The 12,995-nt window shown below is 35.5% G+C and overlaps 1 long non-coding RNA gene across 2 annotated transcripts in view; it reads left to right on the forward strand.

Annotated features, from left to right (window-relative positions):
- LOC105480800 (uncharacterized) overlaps positions 1-12,995 on the forward strand; it is a 186,703-nt gene that overhangs the window by 129,581 nt on the left and 44,127 nt on the right. Inside the window, exon 5 of one of the 2 annotated variants that reach the window (XR_011624497.1) lies at positions 10,227-10,330. The exons of the other annotated variant lie outside the window; for it this stretch is intronic. This is a non-coding gene — a long non-coding RNA (uncharacterized lncRNA). Of the gene's footprint in view, positions 1-10,226; positions 10,331-12,995 lie in introns of those variants that run through there. 2 annotated transcript variants of the gene reach the window in all.

The following is a 12,995-nucleotide window of genomic DNA, read 5'->3' on the forward strand; positions in this document are numbered from 1 at the left end:
GTTACTGGCACTATCATTTAATGAGCACTTACTTTGCAACAGGTACTAAATTAAGCAATTTTTATGCATTATCTCATTCGACCCTAAGAAGAGCACTCAGTGAGAGGCTACTATCTCACGACAAATGAAACTGTTATGAACTATTTATTCTTTGGATCTTAAATTTTCTTATATTTCATGGTAATTATTTATTTACTGTTTTCAACAAGACTAAGCAACTTAAGGGCAGAAGCAATGTTGGTAGATGTCAGCTAAATGAATATGATTAAAATATACATATACATATTTCTTTTGCCATGTTCTTTAGTCTTTTGATCTATTTTTATGTCCTTTATCACACTGAATTTAGTTACATAAGGATATTGTTGAGCATTCTTTGATATTTTGGCTTAATGAAATTATTCTAAGATGTTACCATCTTTGAAAAATATATTAAAATTTATTGTAAAGTGTAAGTGTTTAATCATGAAAAAGTCTTCTATTTGCCAAATTTATAATTCACATATAATTTTAAAAATCTCAGACCAATTATTCTGGTCTTCTTATTCTGAGACAGAAATAAAAAAAAAATACAAAAATTCTTGACTTTCAAGATGTATATATATAATAAGCCAAAATATCGAAGAATGCTCAACAATATCCTTTTATAACTAAAGTCAGTGTCATAAAGGATATAAAAATAGAGCAAAAGACTAAAGAACATGGCAAAAGAAGAATGTGAAAGAGTAGGAAAATTAACATTACAGAAAAGAAAAAAGAGGATTAAAAAAACACAAATGCATCTAAAATGGGCTCACTTAGTCTACTTATAATAACCGACATCCAAGCCTATGCATTAGGTTAGAGAGGATACAGCAGAAAGGAGTAAAGGGGAAAGATAATATAATAAAAATTCAGTGATGGGATAATTAAGAGACTTGGATACTACACAATCATTCTTGTATCCTAAAAGTTTGCTCCAGGATTTCTCTCTCTCCTATATCATTTTTTTGCACTCTATTAGATTATTTCCATCAGTAAATAAAATATGTTGTTACCCTTATTTTAAAAAATCATAAAACGCAACAATAAGAAAACAACCCAATTACAAAATGGGCAGGAGTCCTGAAGAGACGTCTCACCAGAGAAGATACACAAATGGCAAATGAGTGTGTGAAAATGTGTTCCCTATCATGTGTCATCAGGGAAACAACAAGTTATAGGAACAGAATTCACAGGTTCACAGCAAAATTGAGCAAAAGGTACAGAGAGTTCTCACAAACCACCTCTGTCCATACATGCACAACCTCCCCATTCTCAACACTCTCATCAGAGTGAAGCATTTGTTAACAACTGATGAACCTACACTGACACATGATTGTCACCCAAAGTCGATAGTTTATGTAAGAGTTCATTCTTGGTATTAGCACATTCTATGGGTTGGTTTGAGCAAATGAATGATGACATATACCCACAATTACAGTATTATGCAGAGTAGTTTCATTGCCCCCAAAATCTTCTGTGCTCTCCCTATTTATACCTTCTCCCACTCCTACCCTTGGCCACCACTGACCTTTTTATTGTTTTTCAGAGTTTTGCCTTTTCCAGAATGTCACATAGTCGGAATCATACAGTATGTAGATTTTTCAGATTAACTTCTTTCACTTAGTATATTGCTTTTAAGGTCCTTACCTGTCTTTTCACAGCTTGAAAGCTCAGTTCTTTTTAGCACTGAACAATGTTTCATTGTCTGAATATATCACGGTGTATTTATACATTCACCTATTGAAGGTCATGTTGGTTGTTTCCAAGTTTTGGCAATCATGAATAAAGCTGCTATAAACATCCTTGTGAAGGTTTTTGTGTGGACATAAGTTTTCAGCTCCTTGGGTAAATTCTGAGGAGCAGCGTGATTGCTGGACCATATAGTGAAAGTATGTTCAGTTTTATAAGAAACTGACAAACTGTCTTTCAAAGTGACTGTACCATTTTGCATTCCTACTAACCATGAATAAGAGTTCCTATTGCTCCACATCCTCACAAGAATTTGATATTGTCAGTGTTCTGGACTTGCGTCATTCTAATAGGCATATAGTGGTACCTAATTATTGTTTTAATTTGTATTTCCCTGATGACCTATAATGGGATGCGCCTTTTCATATACTTATTTGCAATTTGTATATCTTCTTTGGAGAGTTATCCGTTCAGGTCTTTGATCCATGTTTTTTTGTTGTTGTTGCTGTTATTGTTTTTTGTGGTTTTTTTGTTTGTTTTAATTGAGTTATTTGTTTTCTTAAGTGTTGAGATTTAGGAATTCTTCTTACATTTTGTATAACAGTCTTCTATAAAGTACATTTCTTACAAAGATGTGATCCAGTCTGTAGCTTGTACTTTTATTCTATCGATAACAATTTGTGCAGAGCATAAATTTATAATTTTAATAAAATGCAGCTTATCAATTTTTTTTTCTGTCATAGATCATGTCTTTGGTGTTCTAAAAGGTCATCAAAACATAGAGTTTCTCCTGTGTTAGCTTCTAGGAATTGTGTAGTTCTCATTGCTTTTAAGATCATTTTTTGAGTTGTACATACAAATAAATTGTCAATTTTTGTACTCAATTATTTATACTTCACACCTTCCTTTACTTAGTTGCATTAGATGGTGCTTCCAAGATAATATTGTGGGCCGGGCGCGGTGGCTCAAGCCTGTAATCCCAGCACTTTGGGAGGCCGAGGTGGGCGGATCACAAGGTCAGGAGATCGAGACCACAGTGAAACCCCGTCTCTACTAAAAATACAAAAAATTAGCCGGGCGAGGTGGCGGGCGCCTGTAGTCCCAGCTACTCAGGAGGCTGAGGCAGGAGAATGGCGTGAACCCAGGAGGCGGAGCTTGCAGTGAGCCGAGATCGCGCCACTGCACTCCAGCCTGGGCAACAGCCTGAGACTCCGTCTCAAAAAAAAAAAAAAAAAAAAAAAAAAGATAATATTGTGCAATGATGTTGACAATACTGAAGTTAGAATTTGATTGTGGAAAGTCTGTCAAATATCAGATATTTAAAGATATCATAAAATAGGGTGACTGTAAAATAAGTCATTCATTTAGTCGAAGTGATAATTGAAAGATTTCAAAAGGTAAAAACCTTTTTTACTCTTTGGCAGTGAAGAGACTCAGTTTCCAAACAATTGAGAAGGCCTAATAATGACAAAATGAAAGACAAACTGAAAAAGAGGCAAATTAGATCTCTCTCTTCCCTTCTTTTTTTTGCAGTTCACTCAAAATGTAAACAAAACTCTTTTACTATACCTTATTAATAGTACATGAAAATTTTGTTCAAAATAGAAAACCAAATTTTACCTTTGCATTAGTGTATTAAACCCTTTATAAATTTTGATAATTTATTTCTTTACTAAATTTCTACATTCATGCAGTTTTATCTGTCATTCCATTTATTCTATCAATTAAAAAAAAACTTGAAAACCATTAAACTAGCCAAAAATTGCTTTTCCCTTAACAAAAACTACATTTTTATACCTTTTTGAAAATGTTTTTACTAAAAAGGCATCTTTCTTTATACATTCTGTGTATAGAATTGTTTCTCTTTACCTAATAGTATTAATTTCATAGATTAACTACTGTACTAACTCTTAGTAGATCTAATTTTTGGTGAAACACCTAGGATTACTTAATTTAATATAATATGACTTTAAGATTTTAAATTACTATAAAAAATTTGAAACTACTTTTACTTACCAAAGATTACTGAAGTCATGTGAATTATAAGGCATTTCAATGTTTTCCTGATAAAATATTTGATTAAAGCATTTACTTTTTCCTTAAGTCAGTTAATTAGAAGTCTTTCATAAAATTTGGTAGTAAAATATAACAAACACATGACTCATATAAACATGTAGACATGCAAACACACAGAGCAAATTTTATAGATTTATAAGATTTTTCATTTGCCAGTTCTCAAATATTTTTCTCCCTGACTTTAGACTACTAACCTCTTGATTATCTGTTTTATGTCATAAACAATTGTTAACCAGGCAACTCTAAATTTGGATCTCCAAAGCCCATGAGTCTTAGGTGGAGCTAAGTAGAAAATGTACATCTCAAAGGCAAAGAACTTAGATCTAAACAAAGGCAAGATTTGTTTTACGAACAATTTCTTCCCCAATCTTCCCCAATCTAAAAGTTAATGGAGGCTTAGGTGCAGGGAGGGAGATGCCCTTACAAATGAAGAATTATTTTCAGAAAACTGTATTTTGGCCTATTAGCTACTTTGTTTCTTAATTAGATTATTGGCTTTAGGGTGAAGCCCTTTAGTGAGTAGACGAAAGAAAATATAGAGTTTTTTGGGTCGCATATTTAAATATGTGAGAAGCAGGCACAGATGAAAAGCCAAACCAGATACCTCCAAATCAAGGATTTCTTTTTTTTCTTTTCTTTTCTTTTTTTTTTTTTTTTTTTTTTTTTGAGATGGAGTCTCACTCTGCTGCCCAGGCTGGAGTGCAGTGGCGCATCTCAGCTCACTGCAACTCCACCTCTAGGGTTCACGCCATTCTCCTGCCTCAGCCTCCCGAGTAGCTGGGACTACAGGTGCCTGCCACCACTCATGGCTAATTTTGTGAGTGTGTGTTTTTAGTAGAGACAGGGTTTCACCATGTTAGCCAAGATGGTCTCGATCTCCTGACCTCGTGATCCGCCCGCCTCAGCCTCCCAAAGTGCTGGGATTACAGGCGTGAGCCACCGTGCCGGGCTGGATTTCATTTTTACATTAAATCCTAGGTCTTCAAAAACAGGACAATGCCATGGGGCAAGATAGTGAAATGTTTCCACAGTGCACCCCCCTGCAAGGACTGCCCACTCTGTTATCACTCCATCCCTTATGAGTAGGCTTTTCCCTTAGTAGAGGAGTATTTCCATAACCTGTAGGTGTTCCAAACCATGCTTTTCCTACTCAGACATGCAAATAGACAAGCAACCCGCTGTAGTAATAACCATTTACTCTAACCAACTGCTACCACGAACCTCTAAAACTCTATCTCTTACCTATCCATCATACATATCAAGGTCAAGTTTTCTCACAATACAAAGTATTTCTGCCATACTCAAAAGCCAAAGAGATCAGATAACACAACGCTGTAGACATCCAGGCTTTTGACCTGAGAAGAATATGCCTGTTACTCTTGAAAATCCACAAAGAAAACAGATGATCCCTCCCCGCGCAAAAGAAGTGAATGTGCCTTTTCTGATTTTCTTAAAAGATCTCAGTCATTAGAAGTCTTCTTTAGATTTTTCCGTGTGGTATCTAAGAGGGCAAAGAGGAAGAAAATGTAGGGAAAAGTAAACAGGAGAACAATTCTTAAGAAAGGAGGCAAACAGAAATCAAGCACATAATTCTAAAAAAAGTATTTTAGTCAACTGAAAAAAAATTCCAAAACAGGATCTAAAGAGAAAAAGCAGAAAGCCATTTACATATAGTTTGGATTAGTTTTTAATTAAGCTGACTTTTAAACATAGAACTCATAGAAAACATTCTTTCAAACCTGTTATTACCAGATTTTGGCTGGGACAAACAGCTGATAGTTCAGGCTTTTGAACTTCTTTACCAAAGGTATCCTCCTAAGTCCCTTAAGAAAGGTTATGACTGCACCAAGGATGTACAAAATTTCTCCAAAGTGGTGGCAACTTGTTTTTATGAGATCCAGAACCATCGAACACAGCTCCAAGATGGGCAAGTTTTGCTATCCATAAATAGAGTATAACCTGCATTTCTTTTTTGTCATATTTTCTGGAGTCTTAGTTTCTCAGCTGACCATCCACCCACGAAGACCCAAAAGCTCCATGTACCCCAATAATGGAAGATGACAGAAAATTAAAAGCAATCCCCAAAAGAGAAAAGGATCAATAATAAATTAGGACTCCCAATGTCACACAAATATCAAAACAAGAAGAACTGGTTCTCTGACCTGGAATTAAACCCATGCTATGGAGGTGAAAGTGCAGAGTTTTAACTATTAAACCATAAAGGAGAGTGGCCACTGCTGTTCACTTATCAGGAGGTGAACCCATGCTGCAGCGGAAATTTTAAGTACCAGACTACTAATGGGAGCAGGCTCCATCGTTAATCCTGCATGCAAGCCATGTGGGCAGTTTAGATTTAACTGTTTTAGGTCAGATTTTGGCTCTTTAATTTAGTCAAGAGAATTTTAAATCTAGCTATGACACTATTATGTGTCCTTCGTTTAATTTGGTCTTCGCATCAATTGTTTATAATAAGAGATCTCTAAAATCTTTTGTTTTAAATTTAGGAATTTTAGTCCAATGTGAAGGATCTATCTTTTGGCTATTGCAATTAGAATTTTCAAGGGTGTACTTAATTCCAACAGTGGCTAAACCACAAAGTCTCTTCATGTAAAGTCTAGGTGGTAATTTCCCAAGTTTTTACTATATAAGCAAGAGGTGCTCCTGGAGAGGGCATAGAAGGGGCAGTCCCCATGATCCCCCAAAATTCAAGCTTAGATATAGACTTCAAACAACAAAAGCCCCGTAGAGATGAGAACTTTCAAGAAAAAAACTCACCTAAAGCTTTGCACTTTCAGAACAAAAAGTGTATATTTAAAGTCTTACATGTCTCGGGCTCACAATCTTTTCAGATTGGCCGCCTAAGTGACCTGAGAACTTACTCCCTCTCGATGGCAGAGACCAAGAGAAAGTCTTCCCATGTGGTGAGAAATGAAGCTCTGGAGGACATAAAATAAGATGAGAGCAAAATATCACCTGTTTTTTATTTTAGAGAACCGCAGAAAAGTTTGTGTTAACGGACACTGGTCAAGTCAGCACCATAAAACTCACTGGTCTGCAGGGCCATCTTGAACAGCAGGCTAATAGGGGTTCCATGTCTATGGTGACCTTCTTTATGACAGAACAACACAAAAAAGCAAAGACAAAGGAAAATGGCAGCAAAACCAAATCCATTTCTGAGCAGAAAGAGATCAAGCAATATAAATATTCATACCGTGAAGTATGAAAAGTACACCAGAGTCACCATATCAAGTCTAGTCACACAAATCCTTTTTCCCCGTTAATCAAAACCTTGAGACAGAACAGTGAGTTTTACCATCCACCCAGCCAGATTGCACAGAGAGAAGACTGGGAGCCTGACCGGAGAGAAGTTCTTACTCTTCTGCTGGCTTTTCAGTTTTCTGGGTTCTCTTCATGGTGGCTTCCAGAAGAGAAGAGTGGCTTTGGGGATCCTTCAGACTATGCCATAACTGTGGGGGCCAAGGGAGAGATTTCCCCTTGGCCCTCTGAAGGTTCACTGAAGATCCAACTCACAAAAGGCAGACTGATAGGAGAAAAGGCATACAAATTTCTTTAATGTGAATCACAGGATCCTTCAGGATGAAGACCCCTGCACCCCTTATTTACTTTCATTTTTTTCACTGGAAAATGTTTGCTTTTGATAATCAATTTATAACATTTATATTTATTCATATAAATGTGATTTATTTAGTTCTGTTATTTTAGTCTCTCCTTTAAATGCCTTCTTAATGTCTTCATTATATTGAAATTTTTGCTATGGTTATTAAACTCTCTCTTCTTTTTAAATTTTTGTCCTGAATATTCATAGAATTTTCGAATCTTTTTATATTAAGAAACTTATCAGCAAATGTCTCTGTTTTCACCACGCTGCACTTTTTTTTATTGTTGTTATTGATCTTCAGATTCAGATCTTCCTTTATCATCAAAAACAATTTATTTATTGCCTTTTTTGCTGTTTTTGTTTCTCTACCCTCAACCCTTAATAACATCACATATGCATATGTTCAATGTCATTTGTCCCTCTTCTATATCTATAGCTTCCTCTCTAGGCTATTGTGTCTATTCTTTTTCCATTTGGTTTTGCTGAATTTTCCCTAGTTTTTTTTCTCTTCCTATATCACTAACATTTTAGTAGTAATGTTTTCCCTCCTCTTTGCCATTTCTCATCTGGCTTATATATTTCAGAAAGTATTTTGTGTTCCTAATTATAGTTAGTTTATTTTCAACATCTTCTTGTTTGTTTTGAATCCTCTGTCTTTTCTTCTATGTCTCTCTTCTTTGAGATTTTTGTTCCAATGTCATCTTTCTTAAAAAAATCATCTGACAATATGGATACATACTTGCTTGAACTATTATGTTTTCTTATGGACTTCTTATTCTAATTTCTACTTTTCCATGTGCCTTTCTTTGTTTTATGTTTCCTTTTTTTAAAAGAATATATGTATATGGTGATATGGTTTGGAACTCTGTCCCCACCCAAATCTCATGTCAAATTGTAATCCCCAATGTTGGAGATGGGGCCTGGTAGGAGGTAATTGGCTCCTAGGGATAGGTTCTCATGAATGGCTTAGGAGCATTCCACTGGTGCTATTCTTGTGAGAGTGAGTGACTTTTCATGAGATCTGGTTGTTTAAAAATGTGTAGCCCACCTCCACACTGACTCTGTCTCTTGCTCCTGATCCTGCTATTTAAGATGTGCCTCCTCCTGCTTCAGCTACTGCCATTATTGTAAGTTTCCTGAGGCGTCCCCAGAAGTGGAGCAGATGCCAGATTATGCTTTCTGTATGTGAACCAATTAAAGTTTTTCTTTATAAATTACAGTCTCATTTTTTTTTATAGCAATGCAGGTCTGGCCTAATACAATGGCATATGTAACATGGGTTTGAAGACTTTAATTTTTATTAAATTTTGAATCATTGAATTGGGAGCATTAAATCTAGATCTGCTGCATGGCAAAGACAAATCTGAGGAAATGCCAGTGTAATAATTGGGCTTAGTAGTAGTCCTCAGCTCAGAAGTGTTATACTGAAACTCTTCCTCACTAGTTGTCTACAACCAAGGCTTTGATAGAGAGATGTTTACCACTGCTCTGTTTACTCATATCCTAATCGCTCATTCACTACATCTAGAGATCCACTTCTTATCTTCCACTGAAAAATGTTTCTATCAGGATATAAGTAACTCTTCTTTTGCTTAATCACCCCTTCTGCCTACCAAAAATTACTTATTTTTAACCCCTGCCTCATTCAGTATTAATATTCTTCTGTTCTTGAAATTCTTCTCTTGAATTTTGAACACTCTAACATTTGTAATTGTCTTCCTATTACTCAATAACACATTAGTATTATCTGAAAGCTATTCCTCCTATTCCAATTAATTCTCGCCACAGCTCAATTCTCATTTTTCCTTCTTTGTAGTCTTGCTCATTCTCCCTTAGTGACATTCACTATTGGTTTATAACTTTGTAGACACTATTAAATCTTGAACCTAGAATTCTCTGTTGAGCTCTTGAATATACACACAGTCTATGAAATAGCCAAACCTGGGAATTATCCAAATATCTTAAGCTTACAATATCTGTATGAAACAATTAATTTTCCACACCAAATTTATTTCTTGTTCTTATTGTTTCTATCTCATTGAAAGGAAGCTCAATTCGAATCTCTCAATTGTGTGACCTAGACAATAAAGACTTCATCTTAGAACACTCCTGTATTTTCCTTCATATTCATTCATCAACTTTAAATATGATTTCTACAATATTTCTAGATTCTGTACCCTTGAACTCAGGGAATGGTTTTCTATTGTATACAACAGATATATAACTGATCTTCCTAATTCTATAATATTTGCTTCTCTCTAATCACATCTCTGTACTTGCCATTACTGTAATCTTTCTTTAACACAAATCTTACATCCCTGCCTAAGCCCCTTCAATGTCATCCCAATACCTCTAGGAACAGATCAAAAATTTCAACATGCATATAAGTCCCCTACTAGAAATATTCCTCTGTTCACCATTCCATACCGTAATCTAAACTATTTTCATTATTCCCACTCTTTTGACTTGGTGATTCCACTAAATAAGCTCCTTGTACAGCATGAATGGATCAATGTCTCAAGATTGAGCACTTTCCATGTCCTCCACTTATAACTCCTTCTGCTTTTGTTATACCACTGATATGATTTAAATATTTGCCCACCCCCCCAAAAAAAAAATCTCATGTTGAAATGTGATCCTTAATATTAGAGACGTGATTTAGTGAGAGAGGTTTGGGTCTGGCAGGTAGAATTCATGAATGGCTTGGTGCCTTCTCTGAGGTAATGAGTGAGTTCTCACACTATTAGTTCACAGGAACTCTGGTTCTTATAAAGAGCAAGTCACTGCCTCTTATCTCTTTTACTTCCTCTTTCTCCAGGTGATGCACCTGCCCCCCCTTTGCCTTTAACCATGAGCAAAATCTTCCTGAGGACTCCTGAGAAGCAGACGCCCATGCCATGCTTCTTGTACAGTCTGCAGAACCAAGAGCCAAATAAACATTTCTTTATAAAGTACTGAGCCTCCAGTATTCCTTTATACCAATGCAAAATAGACCAATACAACCATTTCCAAATCAGGCTAAATTCTTCTTAAACTTCAAGATTTTTAGAAGTCACCTTATTCCTTCCTGGAGCAAGTCTTTCCCTCATCTTTTTTGCTTTATTGTCCTACCCACCTTCCTCCAGTTGAACTTTGTTTCCCTCCCAGGGCCTCCATAGTTACCTATTTATATTATTCAGAATAGAACTCGTATTTGAGGAAAATGATTTTTTTATATTTAAGAAAAGGATATAGAGCTTTTAAAAATATTTGTATCTTCAGTGCATAGCACCATTCTTGGTCTAGAGAAGTTAAATAAATGTTTCATTATTGAATAAAAAAGTTTAGAAAATGAATGAATGATCACATTGCTCCAAAATAAATTAATCTGGAAGTTCTTGATATAAGGAAAATAGACCTACTAATGCATCTCAATAGTCTTTAAGAACCCCCATATATTACAATGCAATAAAAAATCAATATTCATAGTAAGGTCAATGAAACCTCAAGAAAATCCTAAATGGTGTTGATATAAATATATGAGATGCATTTTAGAAAGATATTTATCTGAAGGCTAATATGAATTTGTTTTTAAAAATAAATAAAAGTCACATGGCAGTGTATACAATTTCCCAATAATTTCTGAAGAATAAACCATTATTCAAATCCCATTAACTTCTACTAAAGTATAATTTTTTAGCCTCTTTTTTAAATTTTGGAAATTGTTTTTCAGACATGAGAACATTAATATGGAATTCTTAAAAATAATTAGTTATGCTGATTCTTTGCATGGCATATAAGAAAATTTATATTTTCTAACAAATTTCAGCCTTGAGATACAGCTATACCTATCTATCTATATCTCACTAAACAGGTATATCTATCTATCTATATGGGTTGCATCCTGCCTGCACATAATTTCCCATGTTAAAGATTTCACAGACAAATCCAGAATACATAATACAGAACAGCAAGTGAAATTATGTATCTTAAATTCAAAAACAAAATAGTAAAACATGGCTGCATTACCAGACTGTATGAATATCATTTGCACACAGTGGCATATACACACACTCAGAAAGAGAAAGACATGGAGGAAAATGACAATTTAGTGACTGTGGGTACTGGTGACAATAGCAGTGACACATTTTCTACAGAGTTTATAATTCAAATTATACGAGAAACACTGTTGATAATAAAACAGAAAAGAGCTTTACATAGTAGATATACTAGGCTATGTTTAAAAGCAAAGCAATAAATATCATTGATTATTATGTCTAACATGATACTTCGTATATGGCAGAAGCTTCATTCATACTTGTTGATTGATAATTTTGCCAGGCTGCTATGTAGCTAAGCTATTTAAAGATCATCTCTTTAGTATGGATTTTCTACTAGCTACTGCTTTATAATGTGCTCTTCTTGGGGAACTGTACATATAAAACTCAATACAATCTCTATCTTTTACAGAAAATTTGAAGGAATGATACTTTCCCCCATATCTCCATATCTTTTCACTCCATCTAAGTACTCCATCACATGGGAGGAAATGAATAATATGACTTAAGAAAGATATATCTTAATTATTAATTGAAGTGTGAAAAACACACTTTTAATTGGAGTGTGGAAAACAGATGAAAGTCAAACATAGTGAGAGAGATCAAAGGCACATTATACAAGGACGTTCATTGAAAGGAGGTGAGAAATTTTTTAATATAAGAAAATAAGGCCTAAAAATAAGGAACACTTTTATTTTATTTTATTTTCTCAGACAGGATCTCAGTCTGTCACCCAGGCTGGAGTGCAGTGGTGCAATCTCGGCTCACTGCAACCTCTACCTCCTGGGTTCAAGCGATTCTTCTGTCTCAGTCTCCTGAGTAGCTGGGATTACAGGTACCCACCACCATGTTAAGCTGATTTTTGTATTTTTAGTAGAGACATGGTTTCACCATGTTAGCCGGGCTGGTCTCGAACTCCTGACCTCGAGTGATCTACCCCCTCAGTCTCCCAAAGTGCTGGGATTACAGGCATAAGTCACCATGCCTAGCCTTAAATAATGCTTTTAAAATGTGAGTCAGATCATTTTATTCTGCTTAAAACAGTACAGTGGCTTCTCATTACATTGAAAGTTGAAGCCTGTAAAACAGTGCTTCTCAACGGTTGGAGAGAGGTGGGTTTTACCTCCTCTGACATTTAGCAATACCAGAAGATGTTTAGCAATACCGGAAGATGTTTGAGGTTACCATAATATTGGCTGTTTATGCTACTGGAATCTAGTAGGCAGAAGTAAGGGATGCTGTCAAACATCTTATAGAGCACAGGACAGTCCCCTACCACAAAGAGTCATCTAGCCCAACATATCCATAGTGCTGAGCCTGAGAAACTGCGCTACAGTGGCCTGAGGCCCTTCACTAGCAGACTCCAGTCACTTCTCCTTTCCCATCTCCTCCAATTTTCCATGTATTTGTTGAACTCCCATCATAGTGGCTCCCTTGCTCTTTCTTATACTGTTTCTTCCTGAAAAGGCTTGTACTATACCTGCTCTCCTTACAAATCATTTTTCTCAGAAGGCTAAGTTCTCAGTGAGCCTTTCCCAAATTCCTTGCTT

Source organism: Macaca nemestrina, chromosome 6 (genome assembly GCF_043159975.1).
Source record: "Macaca nemestrina isolate mMacNem1 chromosome 6, mMacNem.hap1, whole genome shotgun sequence".
NCBI classification, from domain to species: Eukaryota; Metazoa; Chordata; class Mammalia; order Primates; family Cercopithecidae; genus Macaca; species Macaca nemestrina.